The 18,286-nt window shown below is 43.9% G+C and overlaps 1 protein-coding gene across 2 annotated transcripts in view; it reads left to right on the forward strand.

Moving 5' to 3' along the window:
• LOC140899000 (uncharacterized) overlaps positions 1–18,286 on the forward strand; it is a 51,116-nt gene that overhangs the window by 23,454 nt on the left and 9,376 nt on the right. For both annotated transcript variants that reach the window (XM_073313712.1, XM_073313713.1), the window contains one exon: positions 8,965–9,097. The gene's annotated coding sequence lies outside the window, so the exon portion shown is untranslated. The remainder of the gene's footprint in view (positions 1–8,964; positions 9,098–18,286) is intronic.

Genomic DNA, 18,286 nt, shown 5'->3' on the forward strand with positions numbered 1-18,286 from the left:
GTTGTAACCAAAGCTGCTGTAAGCCAGAGTGTGGCTAGGGTTTGCTGACAGGCTGCTGGACCAGGCTTGTGGCTATATACAGACATTCAGGGAATGACCTGTATGCTGTTTGGCTGCTTGTGAGGAGCCCAGATTGGGAGCCACAGCAGTAAAACATTGTGAGGCATCCCAGGTTGAAGGACAGGTGATGACACTGGTCCAGATTGCACCCCAGAATGTCATACCCCTTCACTCCCCCTTGTCTCTTCAAAGAAAAAAACAGTTTTAAATCAACACAAAGAAATCTAGAAGTATTACAAATGAAATCAATTTCAATAAGAAGTGCTCTAAAGTCTTCATTCATTCCACTTTTAGGAAAACATGTATACTTGGGAAATTGTTGGTTACTTCTAACCTCAGGTTTCCACTTCAAGGTAAAAGCCTTTGCTTATTCTGTAAATGCTTAAGATGCTACAAGCTCTTTTTGTGATGTTCCTTTGTAAACATTTTGTATATAAATTCAAGCATCCAATTCAATAACTTCCTGATATCACTGTTATGTGACTAGTGAGATGTTTTATGTACCAATATGGAATCAAATGACCTTGCTACAAGTGGTTACTTATAAAGAAGCCATTTGAGTACTAAAATATTTATATCAATTTGGAAATTAATTAGTTACCTGACAACGCTTAAGTAACTCCCTTACCATACTCAGGAACACAACAAAAATTATTAAGGAAAGATGATACCTTCTTTAATGACCATTTAAGTTTAAAGATTATCTTTAAGAATCATAAAAAGAAAAGGAGTACTTGTGGCACCTTAGAGACTAACCAATTTATTTGAGCATGAGCTTTCGTGAGCTACAGCTCACTTCATCAGATGTTTACCGTGGAAACTGCCTCCAATACACTCCCAGTCATGGATTTCCCTCAAAAAACATGTCTCTGCACTGTCTAGCCGTCTCCTGGACAGTCCAGATAGGTTAGGTCTGCAGTTTCCACGGTAAACATCTGATGAAGTGAGCTGTAGCTCACGAAAGCTCATGCTCAAATAAATTGGTTAGTCTCTAAGGTGCCACAAGTACTCCTTTTCTTTTTGTGAATACAGACTAACACGGCTGTTCCTCTGAAACCTTTAAGAATCATGTACATTTTAAAAAACTATTTTAAAAGCTGAAAGACTTTTACAGAGAAAATAGAATGTTTGGACTGCCCTGACACAGAATTTCAACTCCTTTTAAACCCTGATGGCAGTGAAAGGATATCTCAGAAAATAAACATAAATAAAGAGTTTAAAATTCTACCTTTAAAGACATTCCAAGAATTTTCCATCACAAAGACAAAAGCTATAGAACCATAAACCTGTAGAAGAATTACAACCTTGCTGAATATGCTTTAGTAAGATTGCATATGCATGAGCTGAAAATACTACAAAGACATCCCAGAAGGGTGCTGAGCCCATGAAAATATTAGCCACTGTCACCTTTAGATCTAGCCAAACCACTGGAAAAGGTTCATCTTCTACCTTCAGTGCAACCACAGAAACTCAGTATCTCTGAACTGAGATACCAGCTCTCAGAACTCATCTCAGTGTCATCTGTTCATCTCATCTCTTCCAAGCAAGCAAACAGGAGCAAGAAAACAGCTAAGACAACAACGAACAAAGAAGCCACCACACAATATCAAGGAAATACAACCTCCCAGTCCATTGCTGCTTCTACAACATGACATCATTGAGCCATTAACGTCCTTGGCAAGATGAGGTTTTCAAAAGCAGCATCAAGGGACTGGATTTAAATTGTTCTTGTAATAGTCTTATTGGGATATTGAAATACTATTGTGATTTAAGGCACTAATATTTTCTCCTGTTAAACACCAGTTTGTTCAGACTGGTTTCAGAGTAGCAGCCATGTTAGTCTGTCTTCGCAAAAAAGAAAAGGAGGATTTGTGGCACCTTAGAGACTAACCAATTTATTTGAGCATAAGCTTTCGTGAGCTACAGCTCACTTCATCGGATGCTGTGAAGTGAGCTGTAGCTCACGAAAGCTTATGCTCAAATAAACTGGTTAGTCTCTAAGGTGCCATAAGTACTCCTTTTCTTATTGTTCAGACTGTGTTTCTCAGTTTCAGGGAAACTGCATCTGCATACCCCCACTCTGTGGTCAACTCCAGGAGTCCCCAGCCATCACCTGTCTTTGGGCAGGGACCACTGTCCCATTTCCTTCTGACTGGGTTTTTTTTAAGGCTGCACAGATTCCTGCTTTACACTATGTTATCCCCAGCAAGCCAGTATGCCTTGGTAATTAAAAAAAAAACATTACAGAGAAAGCATATAAAAACTATAAACAGATTTAAACACACACCATTAGTCACCCATCAGTCTTACAGGGCCCTGTGACAGGGTATACAAATCCCACACTGAGCAACAAGGAAATACTCTGGGCTCTGCCAGCCCTGCCACGCTGCACCTATAACAAATGTGCCAACTGGAGGAGGAGTTAAAAGACAGGGGAGAAGCTCGTTTTGGGGCAGATCAGGCCCAGGGAGGAGAGCAGAGCTGAGGGAAGGCAGAATCTCTCCCTAAACAACTGCCCAAAGGTCCCTCCCTGAGAGAAGGAAGGGCCTGCTGCAGGATACCCTGGGAAAGAAACACTCCCTTGCACATGAATGCTGGACTTGATTGATCCCCTTGCCGTTTGGACCAGCCCAGGAGGGGAAAGCCCGTGGACTGAGCTGGCCCTGGGATGCTGGGCCATACCACAAGAGGAGGCAGTTGCCATCTGAGAGAAAAGGAGAATGACCTCACTACATGCAGCTGCCAGAAGCTTTGTAGTGAGCAGACAACCCTCACACTGCCTTACCCCAGATGCAGGGAGGTGGTAGGAAGTGACCCGTGGAGGCCACCTTAAGCATCTCTGGTTGTCAGAGCACTGATGGCCCTCAAAGGGCCCTGGATCAGAGTCTGGTGGAGTGGGAGGGCCCTGGCTCTATTACCAACAATTCCCCTGCATATCACAGGCCTAAGCCCTGACCACTAGGAGACGCTCCCCTACCAACCAACCCCAAGTGAGGGCTAGCACAAGCCCTAGTAAGCCAAAGACTTTCCAATCCTTCCACAACAGTTGGTCCCCCCCTTGGACAGAAGGTCATGTCCTTCTGCTGGATCAGAAAGAAGGCCCAGAATAAGTTTAACCACAGTCTTTTTATATCAAAAGCGCTTTTTTGTCTGTTGGTCTCTGGAAAACCCAATACGAACCAGTATATGCAAGCCTCCCGAGGGGGTAATGCCACTCTGGAAGTGTTTATAATCCGATTCCACCTTATCACCCCCCACTGCTTTCTGTTCCTGGAGGAGCTGTGATAACCCTCCCATCTGGAGTGGCACACAATCCCTGAGCCACAGTGATACTCAAATGTAATACAATATGGTCCACAAAGATATTGCATAGAACTGCAAGATCTGTCACAGTGTGTACTTGTGGAAACTAATTAAGTTTGGTTTCAGAGTAGCAGCCGTGTTAGTCTGTATCCGCAAAAAGAAAAGGAGTACTTGTGGCATCTTAGAGACTAATAAATTTATTTGAGCATAAGCTTTTGTGAGCTACAGCTCACTTAATTGGATGCATTCAGTGGAAAATGCAGTGAGGAGATTTATATACACAGAGAACATTAAACAAGGGGTGTTACCATACACACTGTAACAAGAGTGATCAGGTAAGGTGAGCTATTACCAGGAGAGTGGGGGCCGGGGGCACCTTTAGTAGTGATAATCAAGGTGGGCCATTTCCAGCAGTTGACAAGAAGGTCTGAGAAACAGTGGGGGGTGGGAATAAACATGGGGAAATAGCTTTACTTTGTGTAATGACCCATCCACTCCCAGTCTTTATTCAAGCTTAAGTTAATTGTATCAAGTTAGCAAATTAATTCCAATTCAGCAGTCTCTTGTTGGAATCTGTTTTTGAAGTTTTTTGTTGAAGAATTGCCACTTTTAGGTCTGTAATCGAGTGACCAAAGAGATTGAAGTGTTCTCTGACTGGTTTTTGAATGTTATAATTCTTGACGTCTGATTTGTGTCCATTTATTCTGTTACGTAGAGACTATCCGGTTTGGCCAATGTACATGGCAGAGGGGCATTGCTGGCACATGATGGCATATATCACATTGGTAGATGTGCAGGTGAACGAGCCTCTGACAGTGTGGCTGATGTGATTAGGCATTATGATGGTGACCCCTAAATAGATATGTGGACACAGTTGGCAACGGGCTTTGTTGCAAGGATAGGTTCCTGGGTTAATTTCTGCGGTGTGGTGTGTGGTTGCTGATAAGCATTTGCTTCAGGTTGGGGGGCTGTCTGTAAGCAAGGACTGGCCTGTCTCCCAAGATCTGGGAGAACGATGAGTCGTCCTTCAGGATAGGTTGTAGATCCTTGATGATGCGTTGGAGAGGTTTTAGTTGGGGGCTGAAGGTGATGGCTAGTGGTGTTCTGTTATTTTCTTTATTGGGCTTGTCCTGTAGTAGGTAACTTCTGGGTACTCTTCTGGCTCTGTCCATCTGTTTCTTCACTTCAGCAGGTGCGTACTGTAGTTGTAAGAATGCTTGATAGAGATCTTGCAGGTGTTTGTCTGAGGGGTTGGAGCAAATGCGGTTGTATCGTAGAGCTTGGCTGTAGACAATGGATCATGTGGTGTGGTCTGGATGAAAGCTGGAGGCATGTAGGTAGGTATAGCAGTCAGTAGGTTTCCGGTATAGGGTGGTGTTTATGTGACCATCACTTATTAGCACCGTAGTGTCCAGGAAGTGGATCTCTTGTGTGGACTGGACCAGGCTGAGGTTGATGGTGGGATGGAAATTGTTGAAATCATGGTGGAATTCCTCAAGGGCTTCTTTTCTATGGGTCCAGATGATGAAGATGTCATCAATGTAGCGCAAGTAGAGTAGGGGCATTAGGGGACAAGAGCTGAAGAAGCGTTGTTCTAAGTCAGCCATAAAAATGTTGGCATACTGTGGAGCCATGCAGGTACCCACAGCAGTGCTGCTGATTTGAAGGTATACATTGTCCCCAAATGTAAAATAGTTATGGGTGAGGACAAAGTCACAAAGTTCAGCCACCAGGTTTGCTATGACATTATCCAACACCACACAACGGAACCACTAACCCAGGAACCTATCCTTGTAACAAAGCCCTTTGCCAACTGTGTCCACTTATCTCTTCAGGGGACACCATCATAGGGCCTAATCACATCAGCCACACTGTTCCTCGGACTTTCTTGTCAACTGCTGGAAATGGCCCACCTTGATTATCACTACAAAAGGTCCCCCCTTCTCCCCGCTGGTAACACCCATTGTTTCATGTTCTCTGTGTATATAAATCTCCCCACTGTATTTTCCACTAATACATCTGATGAAGTGAGCTGTAGCTCACGAAAGCTTATGCTCAAATAAATTTGTTAGTCTCTAAGGTGCCACAAGTACTCCTTTTCTTTTTAATTACGTTTGGTAAACAATGAGAAACAGTGGGATTTAATTTGAATTTAAGATGCTTAATATTCATTAATTAACCTGATTGAAGACCATTTTTTAAATGGAGTTGATGGGTTCATAAGAAACATTGGTATTTCAAATGAGTAACTAACTCTCACATAGCGTCTTTTCAGTAACTGAGTTACGTACTTAATTTTCACAGGACTTAGTTAAGACCACTTACTTCTGCCTATTTGTACATTGTTTAGGTCTCCATTATAAGCCAAACAGAATTCACCACAACTGAACAAAATTCTCTTGCCAATCTATAAACGGCTTCAGCTCTCGATGATATATTGAGACAGGACTCACTATTGAGTTGGGGAGATAATATATTTTGGTCTTAATTCACCAAGAGAAGAGTGAGCTCACCAGGGACTGACCCACTCTTAAGAAATAATCTCTGTTGAAAGCTCTCCACAGAAAGAGATTGTGACTGAAGCAACCACTGTTTCTTCTTGCTTGTATTTTGATTTTGTTTTATTCTTTTCCCTCTTACCTTTTTTAAAGTTATGAAATATTCATTATTAATAATTGTATTTTGCTTGTTTTTAAATGTGGTGTCCCCTACAGCACAGTAAGAGCCCCATGTGATTAAAATAGTTATGAAGGGGGCCGAATCCCTGAATTGGCATGAAAAGAGAAAATTATTAAGATTTGGCGGACAATTTCTTGTTCTTAGCTGACAGCTTCCTAGCAATTTGGAGATAAAATAACTTGGTGTTCACCGCTCACCTCTCTTACCCCCCACGACATCATCATAATCCTGATGTTAGATTCCACTGACTTCAAATAGGATTACAAGGTGTGTGATGGCTGAATCTTATCAACTGTATTTATTGTAACCCCAGAAACAGAAACTCATGGGAGAATTAAAACAAGGGAAATAAAAACAAGGAAATAGCTATGGATACAATGAAGGCAGGTGCTAACAACACAAATGGGCTTTACTTACTCACTGATCACACAGTCTATTGTACGTTACCATAGCGGTCAATAATCTTATGCTACAGTGACCACAGTATGATGCTATAACATTAGAATACCACAGATATCTCATCCATCCCCCACGGAAGCACTGTTATCTTACAACGTTAAGAAGTCTCACTGAAGCTGAATTAAACGGCAATTAAATTCATACCAAATGTTCACATAAATAGTAATCAAGCACTGACTTTTCTGTGATACAGCCAAGAGCAATATTACTTCCAGACATATTAGTTCTCATCCTTTGCCTTCAGCTTTGGAACTGTGTCTGCATTTCTGAACTGACAGAATTCACACAGGAAAGACCCCCCCAAGGAGTCTCCAAAAAGCAACAGAAGAGATGTGGCATGCAAGTGATCAGAAATGCAGTAGAGTCCAACACATGGAATGCTATGTAAATGTATATAATACTAAACCCTGTGGGCCAATTCTCTGTTGTAAATGGCTGCACTAGTTTATTGCAGTGCAGAATTTTGTTCATTATGAGTGCCTGACTGGGAGTCACTGCAAGGAGTGAACTTACTGGCCTGGGGGATAGTGCGACAAGCAGTGATGATATGCAGGTGCATTCAGAATCTGTAGGTGACACCCTATCGAAAGACTAGAGAACACAATAATGACTAGTGCATATGGGAAAGAGTACTGGTGTTTCTTTGAGAACTGACCTTCTTGAGTCTGCATTCACTCTGGAAACAAACCCACATACTCTCCAGGGAAGATAATCTCATAACAAAATTCAGTCTTTAGTAGCAATTGTTGCCAGAAGCTGGGAGCGGACAATGGGATGGCTCACTCGATGACTGCCTGTTCCGTTAATTCCCTCTGAAGCACTTGGCATTGGCCACTGTCGGAAGACAGGATACTGGGCTAGATGGACCATTCGTCTGGCCCAGTATGGCTGCTCTTATGTTCTTAAGGTACCCACCGTCAGTGGCATGCATCCACTGACTCTGGTGTGCATTTCTCTTGCCAACAGCTCTGCTCTTTCGTCTATGCTGCCACACAGTCTTATTAATTTAAACAAACAAACTATAATTTGGAGCCATCATGCTGTGCACATAGCTAACCTATGGAACATCAAGATCTCATCACGGTCACCCTCATGCCGCCTCCCCTCATTCCCGCTATTGTTTTACAATCCCTGGTTTGTACAATCCCTTCTTTCAATTCAGATTGTAGACTCTTCGAGGCAGGGACCATGTCTTCTTTGAGATTCATACATTTCAAGGCCACAAGGGACCATTATGATCATCTAGTGTGACTCTGCATAACACCGGCCAATAAGGCTCATCAAGTAACCTTTGCACCAAGCCCACAGCTTCTGTTTGAGATACAGCATAATCTCTCAGAAAGATACCCAGTCTTGACTTAAAAAATGGAAAGTGATGGTGAATCCACCAAGACCTCAGGTCCCTAGAAAAGTGATGACAAAGATACTTAAAAATCACTTAATACAAGAAGTTTCATGGATTTTGCCACAAATTCTCCAGAAAAATTCTACCCTGTTTGTCCAATGTCTCATACAATATGGCCATGATTCTCATTGTGGCCTTCGAGTTGTACTGCAATATAAAGTAATAATAATTGATAATAATAAAAATAAAAATAACTTGCCCCAATGAGTTAAAGATTGAGGGCAGGTCCTTAACCCGGAGATACCTGCTTTGCACTGGTCTCCTGGTACAAAGCAGACTAAAATGTGGCAAATCTGGCAGTAGAGAACTTCCCCTGTGTGTAGATTATCCTTGGGTGGTAATGAATTAGTGTAATTGGCTCTATGCCATCCTTCCCAGGCCACCAGCGAGTTCTTGGGAGAACGGGGATGTGGCAGAGCATCCATGCACTATGGCGATCCTTTCTGCTGCAATGGCCCCATGGAACCATTGGCAGCTGGTTTAGTTTAAACCAGCAGAAAATTTGGCCCTGAGTAAGATCATCACTGTTCTAAAAAGGTTTCTTTGCTGAAGGAGTCTGAATACATTTCGAAACATGCCAGATTTGTAATCTCTCCGATTAATAGATAGTTGGCTCCATGTCAAAAATGGACCCCCTAATTTCATTTTAACACAGTATGGGTATCTAATACACAGTCTCATGCAGTCATAAAATGGACATAGATACAAGGTAAGTCTTGATTTTAGTTTTAAACTTTATATATAGGTTTGAGCATTTTAAAAACACAAGAAACGAGGAAATAACAGATAATAGTAAATATGATATATTCAAAACAGTGTAATGAAAACAGCATTAAGGACACAGCTGCAAATTTCCTGCTGCTGTCATGCTGTAAAATACCACTTGTCTTGATCCATTCCCCATTATTTCTTAAGGGGGTGGGGGAAAAGGACACACTTTCAAAAATAATTAAAATTAGAGATCAGATCAATCAGATAACTTTTAGGCCTCAGTTGACGCAACACAACTCTCCAGCCTATAACAGCAGATACTCTCATGCGTGTTTTCTATCTCAAAGCTGAAGCAGTACAAGACTAAGACTCAAACTGCAGTGATGCATCTTCAGGAGCAGCAGTTGACTCCAAAAGGCTATCAGAAAAGGGAGGCAGGATTAAATCAGCAGACTGTAGCCCACAAACATAAAACTCAAGGTGAGTGAGGCCTGACTACAATTTTCCAATTTGCATCAAGCATCCCTGTTGCTGATGCTTGTTCCTAAAACACACATGCTTACATCTGATATTTTACTCATAGCCTCATTGGAGGCTGCGTAGCTGTTTCCACATTATCCCTGGTAGAGGAAGGATTCTGGAGCCCTACGAACCTGCTGTTTTTCCAAACACTCTCCTTTCTCCCCCCACCCTTATGGATTCTTTCAGCTCATCATTACTGTGGTGCCAATTCTCATGAGCTCTGTGACATATAGTCTTTTTCTTAAAGTACCTGAAATCAGATGATTGTCAGAATCCCAGCTTTCATTTTAAAACAGGACATTTCTTGGCCTCATGGCGGCAGAGAAAAGCTTGAAAATATGACCCGAGAGTACCCCCAAAGGCCCAGAAACCAAAAGACAAATAAAAAGCACCCAACATTTATTATTTTTGATAAATTTCATAATTTTGAAGCCAGTTTCATAGTTTTTAAGTGTCTCATGATTTTTTAATCCATAGGGTTGCAATACTGAATCAGGACTAGAGGGAGTGTCTCCTTTTCAGAGATCAGCAGCAACTCTCCTACATCATCTAGTAGGGTGCCTACAGAGCAATGTAAGCCACTCCACGAAGCCAAGCGTGCTGTCCTTGTTTCCACTTTTAATAGACACAGTAGCAGCTATTGTGCTAGGCCTCACTTCCCCGAGCATCTAGCTTCTTTGGGCTTTATCATAAATGTCCCTTAGGCAAATCGCTTTAAAATAAGAACCTTGAGAATGTTGCCCTCTGTAGGCACCTCTGCTATGGTGGTTTGATCACCCTGCTCTCTTCAGTGGTACAGCATTGAGACGTAGGGTGACATATTTCCCAAAGGGAAAATGGGACACCCCCAGCTGCTTGCCTGAGGGCCCCCCCAAGAGGCTGTTTCTGGTAACTGGAAGCCTGCTAGCCCCCTGCGTGAGGCTGTTTCCAGTTGCTGGAAGCCTGCCATCCCCCTGCATGTGTGAATGCTGCCTCCCCCCTGCACAGGGCTGGCGTCTCTGCTCGCCCCCCCGCCCCCCCATGTTCCTCTGCACTGCAACCAGCTTTTTTGACAAAAGTGGACATTTGTCAACAGATTAAGTCGGCAAGAGCAAACAGGACAAATGCCCACTTTTGGAGGGGAAAAAATCGTGACAGCCGGGACAGGGCTTAAAAAAGGGACTGTCCCAGCCAAAATGGTCACCCTACACCACAGTCAATGGGAATTTTGCCAATGACTTCAGTGAGCAAAGATCCCCATCCTTTTCTACCCTGATGCTCATTCATTTATCTTTCATGGGCTCTACAAATATGCTGGGATTAGAAGTTTCCCTTTCACACAGATTCTATGTGGTTTATAGGATGGATTCACAAGTGTTCAGGACTTTCCATCCTCCCCTCACAGGAAATGACCCAAGTATTTATTTTATTTTGAGTTGGCCCATCTTGGCAATCAAAATCTGAACACAGAATGACCTAAAAGCGAGTTTCTCTCATGAGTAATTGACCGAGAAGTCAGCAGCTGAGCTGCTAGAAGATGCAAGTGAGTTTGGTAGAGTGCCATTAGTGGGAGAGGAGGAACCCATTCTGCTTTACAGATAAGTGGCGTACACAGAAGGGATCTTTCCGAACAGACTTATTCATGTTATTGGGCATCAGAAAATATAATCACAGCTCTTAAAAAACCCATAACAACTGTCAGAGACAATTAAAAAGGTAAAAATAACATGAAATACCCTATTGGAGTCTACTCCCAGCTAAATGAATCCCACTCAGTCCATGTTAACGCTCTGATTTTATACCCTTCCTTTAGACATTTTTAAAACAGTCTTTTGTTTTATTAAACAGCTGAGAGCTCTATTTACTCGGTACTTGTCAAGGTTCCTTCCCCACTCTGAACTCTAGGGTACAGATGTCGGGACCTGCATGAAAACCTCCTTAGCTTACTTTTAGCAGCTTAGGTTAAAACTTCCCCAAGGTACAAACTACTTTACCCTTTGCCCTTGGACTTTCGCTGCCACCACCAAACGTTTAACTGGTTACTGGGAAAGAGTTGTTTGGAAACGTTTTTCCCCCCAAAATCCTCCCAACCCTTGCACCCCACTTCCTGGGGAAGGTTTGGTAAAAATCCTCACCAATTTGCATAGGTGACCACAGACCCAAACCCTTAGATCTTAAGAACAATGAAAAAGCATTCAGTTTCTGAAAAGAAGAATTTTAACAGAAGTAAAAAGAATCACCTCTGTAAAATCAGGATGGGTAAATACCTTACAGGGTAATTAGATTCAAAACATAGAGAATCCCTCTAGGCAAAACCTTAAGTTACAAAAAGACACAAAGACAGGAATATCCATTCCTTTCAGCACAGCTTATTTCCTCAGCCATTTAAAGAAATCATAATCTAACGCATATCTAGCTAGCTTACTTACTAAGTTCTAAGACTCCATTCCTGTTCTGTCCCTGGCAAAAACATCATACAGATAGACAGACCCTTTGTTTTTCCGCCCCTCCAGCTTTGAAAGTAACTTGTCTCCTCATTGGTCATTTTGGTCAGGTGCCAGCGAGGTTATCCTAGCTTCTTAACCCTTTACAGGTGAAAGGGTTTTTCCACTGGCCAGGAGGGATTTTAAAGGTGTTTACCCTTCCCTTTATATTTATGACAGTACTATTGGCAAAAGTAAAGTTATCAAAGCACCGGGAGGTTAAAACATCCTTAGGATGTACATGCCATAATGATGGATGTCTAGAATCACTGAAGAAAACCACACACAACAACGCTGTATGTTCAAAAGTTGCTTTTCAGACTCAGAGCGAGAACAATCTCAATCATAATTGCTGAATACGCTTCTGGCAAGGAATGATGTTTATGGAACTGCCCTTCCATCATAGCGTGCTGTATTTTGCTGTCCGTGAAACAAATTAAGTGAACCGAAAGCTCCACTGAACACGGGAACTGACTCTCCCTAACTAGTGATGTTGATTACAGACTCATTGGGCCTGATTCAGTTTCCACACGTTAAAGCCCTGAAACTGCCATGGGATCCATGCAGGCACAAGGATCTGCCCTGGCGCTTGCATGGAACCCACTGAAGTCTGTTGGAAGAGGTGGATTATGGTTTCCTGGGGCCCTGGGCCACAACAAGTGGGGGGCTCCCTCCCCACCGTTTCTGCCTGCGGCCTCACCCCCATTCCACACCTTCCGCCTGCAGCCTGGCCCACTGCTCCACCCCTTTCTGCCCCTTCCCTGTGGCCACTCCTGTTCCACCCAGGGTCCCACCATTCCACTGCAGCCGTGCAACCCCTTTTGCTCCTTTCTCCCTTGCCCCCAACTTCGGTCCCCATCCCTCGGCTTCTGCCAGGGATGGGGGTCACTGAGGGGACCTTTCCCCATTCCTTGGCTTCTGCAAGGGACAGAGTCGGGGGCTACTTCGGCGGGAGGGAGTTCCCCAGTCCCTTGGCTTCTGCCAGGGATGTGGTCGGGGGCCACTTTGGAGGTGTTCCCTTTTCCCATGGCTTCTGCCAGGGATGGGGTCTAGAGCAGTGCTTCTCAAGCTAGCTAGTGGGGGACCAGCAATTTTTTTTTCCAATGTGCATGCAGACCGGCAGCTGATGGCTCACGGACCGGCACCAGTCTGCAGACCACCACTTTGAGTAGCACTGGTCTAGAGAACCGTTGGGATGGGGGCTTCCCCCATCCCTCAGCTTCTGGTGAGGATGGGGGCAGTGGCCGCTGGTGCTGGGGCGGGAGGAAGGGAGGGATTCCCCTGTTTCACAGCTTCTGCCGGGGACAGAGGGCACACTGGGGCTTCCCCCGCCTGGCACTGCTGCTGCAGAGTGGGGTCGGGGCAGAAGGGCTTCCCCTGCCCACGGCCCCAGGTTTCCATCTCCTGCAGCGGATTTTTTCTGGGGCCCCCAATTGGCTGGGGGGCCCTGGGCACGGGCTCTGTTGGCGCAGTGGCTAATCCGCCACTGTCCGTGGGGCTCCATGTAGCCACAGGGTACCCCTCAACAGATCCAATTACAGGACTGCAGCCCAAATAAGGAAAAATGCCAGTTAAGTTAACAGAGCTACCCTGAAAACTAGTGAAACTGACATCAAATTCAGGCCTAGGAATCTCTGTCTGACAAAGCGTTGCACTGAGTCAATGCTTATCTTACTTAGGGCAACAATCTCTTATTTTGGAAATCTACACAATTCTGTGAGAAACCAGCAACTATCAGCTGGTGGTGTTATTTTCCCTTTTAGTCATCAGTCATAATCAGGAAATGGAACAAGATGGTTCTCTAGACTTGTTAAACTGGACAGCTAAAGTACAGCTCTCCTGTCAATTGTACCTGATAATGATATATGAAATGCTCCTTTATATCTGTGGGGTTAAAAAAAAAAACCCTGTATTTTAGTACAGCAAAAATCAGAGCAGGGCTTCAGGAACAAAATTTCATGTCAAAACCAGAGCCAAACTTGGATCCAGGCTTTGGGTTATCTCCTTGTCAGACATATTAAGGTCACTACATACAGTCCTGCCAATTCACACAATTTTATCATGACATTTGGAATTTTTCTTAAAGCTTCAGGAGCCATGTGATTTATGTAAAAATCCCAGCTTTCCTTAAAATAGTCTAGTCCTCATGTTTCTGTACAAAAGCTTGAAAACAGCAATCGTAATGGCTCAAAATCCAGAAAGCAAATAAAGGCCCAAAATATATTATTTTCTAAAATCTCATTATTTTTAAGTCTGTTGTGATTTTGGGGAACACATGGGTTTGGCAATTCTGCAACCATACTTTAAAACTAGTGTGTAGTCTAACATCCTAAGGCCATCTCTGTTGAAAGTTGACAAAAATATAATTTTTGTAAATTTGTTAGTAGAAATTAAGTATTTTAAAAAATGTTTTTAAAAAATCCCAGCAGAAAAAAATAGTCTATTTCTTGCCCTTTTGTCTCTTCTTTAGGTTGCTTGGAACAGGGTTGCCGTACTTAGAACAGTAACCCATGCAGGGCTGTTCTGTTCAGGTGTATGCTCTGCTCTCCCACTACCGTCTGTGGCATGGGCATCTCAGCAGCCCCTCCAAAAGACGCTGTCTCAGATGTAGCACCACCTGATTGCTTTTAGATCATTTCACATTGCCTGTCACAAACCTGATGAGTTGAAGCAACTATTTTAGATCAGAGAGAATTTTTTTGTTTGTTTTATTAAAGGAGTTTCTAGCATTAGAAATGAGCTGGAATAATATTCCTTTAAAATGTTCCATTCTGCTAGAGAAGCTGACTCTGCGAATGGGGTCCAAGGATGCAATTCCGCAGCTACTCCAGCAGATGCAGAACTGGGGTGCACAGACCCTGGTTGTGAGGAACAGAATAGCCTCATATACTATAGAGTAGTGTTTCCCAAACTTGGGATGCAGCTTGTTCAGGGAAAGCTCCTGGTGGGCTGGGCCTGTTTGTTTACCTGCTGCATCCGCAGGTTCGGCTGATCACGGCTCCCACTGGCAGCAGTTTGCTGCTCCAGGCCAATGGGGGCTGTGGGAAGGGCAGCCAGCACATCCTTGGCACCGCTTCCTGCAGCCCCCATTGGCCGAGAACAGCGAACCACGGCCAGTGAGAGACGCAATCAGCCGAACCTGCGGACGCGACAGGTAAACAAATTGGCCCGGCCTGCCAGGGGCTTTCCCTGAACAAGCGGTGTCCCAAGTTTGGGAAACACTGCTATAGAGGAAGGCCTCTTGGAATATGAAGAATACCCTCACAAAATGGGCCCACCCCATGCAGAGGACTGGGCCCATTATCAAGAACAATATTCTACAATGGAACATGAATTATATATCACCGACCATTCCCAAACTCAGGATACATATAATAGGCCAGATTCCGCCCTGTTATAATGTCACTGAAGTCAGTGGAATTACAACAGGGATGAATTTGACTGTCTTTAATTTTCAACATCAGATAATAAAAATCTTTCCAGTCCTTGATTTGTCCTCACCTGTGTCACCAGGACATACCTGATGGGACTGAAGACGACACAAAGGTTTCTTCTAGTGTAGAACAACTGCATTTGTTCAGCCTGGATGGCAGCATCTGGGCCATTAATTCTGGGCCAAAACAGGAATCTCAGCATTAGTTGCTTTTGGGACACTTAAGTCAATGGCTGTTCGGCTACTGATTTTGATAGTTACATTACCTACGTTCTTAAACCACTGCATTCCAGATATAATCCTAGAAACAGGCATTAATGAGTCTTGTGCATGTTTCAAGGTGAAGTGTAAGGAACTAACTGTTGTAAGTGTGACAGTGTAACTAGCTCAGCACCTTAGAGAAATGGATGGAGTGCTGGTGGGAAATAGTTGGCTACAGATCTAGGAAATCTGCAAATGAAACCTGGAAATATGGGTTTCAGAGTAACAGCCGTGTTAGTCTGTATTCGCAAAAAGAAAAGGAGTACTTGTGGCACCTTAGAGACTAACCAATTTGGGTTTATCATGGAAATGCCTTCTCAACCTTAATTTTAATCATTTCTAGTGCTATACTTTCATATGGAGGTTGCCAGATTGTGGTCTGTGTACCACTGATGGATGGCCCGTGGAGCGCATGCTGGTGGTCCAAGGAAAGATGATTATCACTATCATGCTAGCTGCTACTCCTCATTTCCAGCTGCTAAACCCCATTCAAATACAGCAAGAAATACTTTCAATACTTTCCTAAATATTATTTTTCCATATAAGCAATTGCTGTAAGTGCCACAGGAGTGTCATACGATTAGTCCTGGGAAGGGAAATGGTCCATGAGATTCACAGAATCATAGAATATCAGGGTTGGAAGGGACCTCAGGAGGTCATCTAGTCCAACCCCCTGCTCAAAGCAGGACCAATCCCCTATTTCTTCCCCAGACTCCTAAATGCCCCCCTCAAGGATCAAACTCACAACCCTAGGTTTAGCAGACCAATGCTCAAACCACTGAGCTATCTCTCCCCCCCACCCGAGGAACAGGGTGGATGCCCATCAGTCTACCTTTGTATTGAAAAATTGGTCCAGACTAGGAAAAAGTTGGAGAAACCCATATCTAACAAACAATGGGCAGCTTAAAAGTGAATAGCAAGGAGTGAACCAGAGGGATAATATACTAACATTAGGGTCCAGGACTAGGTAAATACATCCGTCTGCAACGGATTAACCCATATATTGGCTGTGGTTGGTGTGTTGTTCAGAAGAGAAACAGTTAAATACACTACATGCAAAGCTTTCCTCTCAGATCCACATAGAAGATCCCCATTCTGATGCTTTGCTTTCCTTTTCTATGTTACAGAGTAACAGCCGTGTTAGTCTGTCTTTGCAAAAAGAAAAGGAGTACTTGTGGCACCTTAGAGACTAACCAATTTATTTGAGCATGAGCTTTCCTGAGCTACAGCATCCGATGCATCCGATGAAGTGAGCTGTAGCTCACGAAAGCTCATGCTCAAATAAATTGGTTAGTCTCTAAGGTGCCACAAGTACTCCTTTTCTTTTTTCTATGTTAAACTTTGACTAACACACTTGGCAGATTGGTGAGTGTTAGGGAGAGTACAATACTGGATTCAGTATGAGCTGTCAAGCTCTAAGGAGGAGACTTTTCGCTTTAAGTGAGAAATAGTTTCAATGAGCTAGGAATTCCCCTTTCTCCAGAGCTGCTTTACTTTTGTTCCAGCAGTAATGCTCATTACATACCCATCGGGACTCATTCCCATCAATGCCGAGCAGACTGGATATTCTCTAAACTCGTTCACCCGTCTTTGCTGTACTAACATCCAAACAATTCTCCAGCCAAAGAAATCTACTTGCCAGAGTTCGCCATTGTTTATGATATCCTCACCTTTACTTACCGGAACAGATGAAAATATGGTATCAGTTAAAATACCTTAAACCTTCAGCTCCTTAAGCCATGCACAGCTTCTTTAAATGGGGAGTGTCAGGACTATAGCACCAATCCTTGCATACCCAAAACTTCCAGTAAGAAGTGGAAATGCAGAAGTAGACCGTAAGTGGATCAAAGATTTTTTTATAAAATATATTAACTAAAAAAAAATCACTAAATATAATACTGTAATGTGGCAGTGTGAGCTCCAGATTAAAGGAGGACAGTGATTCTCAAACTTATTTGATTGGGCTCCCCTTCTTTTTGTTCATAGGGGTTTACACTCTTTCCCCCTAAGTACATATACCACCGTCCAGCAGCAGCACGGAAATGAGGATGGCACTGTGAAAAGTGATATTCACCAATATCACTTCCCAGCAGACATAGCACCCCACTGCCACTCTTACCTCTGCACTGCTGCTGCCTCCATGGGGCTGACAGCCAGAGCTCTGCTGTCTCCAGGTGAGGGACTGGGGGCAGAGAAGAACGAGAGCCCAAGTGGCGGGACTCTGGCTGTCCCTTTTATCCCTGCCTCCCAAGTGTGCACGGCATGGGTTGTGGGTATCGGAGGCTGTGCCTCCCCAAAAAGCCAGGTGTGGCCCTTGTCCACACTCTGCCCCCAGACCCTTTCCTGCTAGTTCCCCTGTCCCTGTGTTGTGGCCCCGGTTAGGGCTCAAGCTGGGGCCCTCCTGAAGCTCCAGGGCTGGGGCTAAGCCGCCTGCCCTCCCAGCGCTTCGGGGCTCAGAAGGAGTGGGACTGGGGGCAAGCCTCCCCCAGATCGTAGTTCACGCGCCACCCATGGCGCACAGCCCTTCTGCTTGAGCTCCAGCCACCCACGGCTGACAGCCAGAGCTCTTAAAAAATAAAAACAAAAACATAAAAAGGCACATACAACTCATGCCTCCCTTGACACGTTACCCTAGTTCCCTTGGGAGACCTGCCCCATAGTTTGAGATCCGCTGAACTAGGACAATATGAATGTGCCTACATGATAAAATGTTGACTTGCCTGTGAAACTACGTCAACATAGGGTTCATATCACTGTCAGTTCATGTTGTGGATTTCTTTGCCCAATACGAGAGAGGGGTGAGGATTAACACAGCAGACCAAGACAATTAAACAAGAATTCAGCTTATCAAGATGGAATTCTAGCTGATAATGAACAGCTGAACCTCTACCTCCAACAGCCTGCCAGCTCAGGAGAATCCCTACAAGAAAAAAAATGCAGAGCTGTTTGTTGTTACCCTTGTTCAGAGAGAGCTGTAGTAGTGAATACGAC

The sequence above is a fragment of the Lepidochelys kempii genome, chromosome 15 (genome assembly GCF_965140265.1).
Source record: "Lepidochelys kempii isolate rLepKem1 chromosome 15, rLepKem1.hap2, whole genome shotgun sequence".
Taxonomy (NCBI): Eukaryota; Metazoa; Chordata; order Testudines; family Cheloniidae; genus Lepidochelys; species Lepidochelys kempii.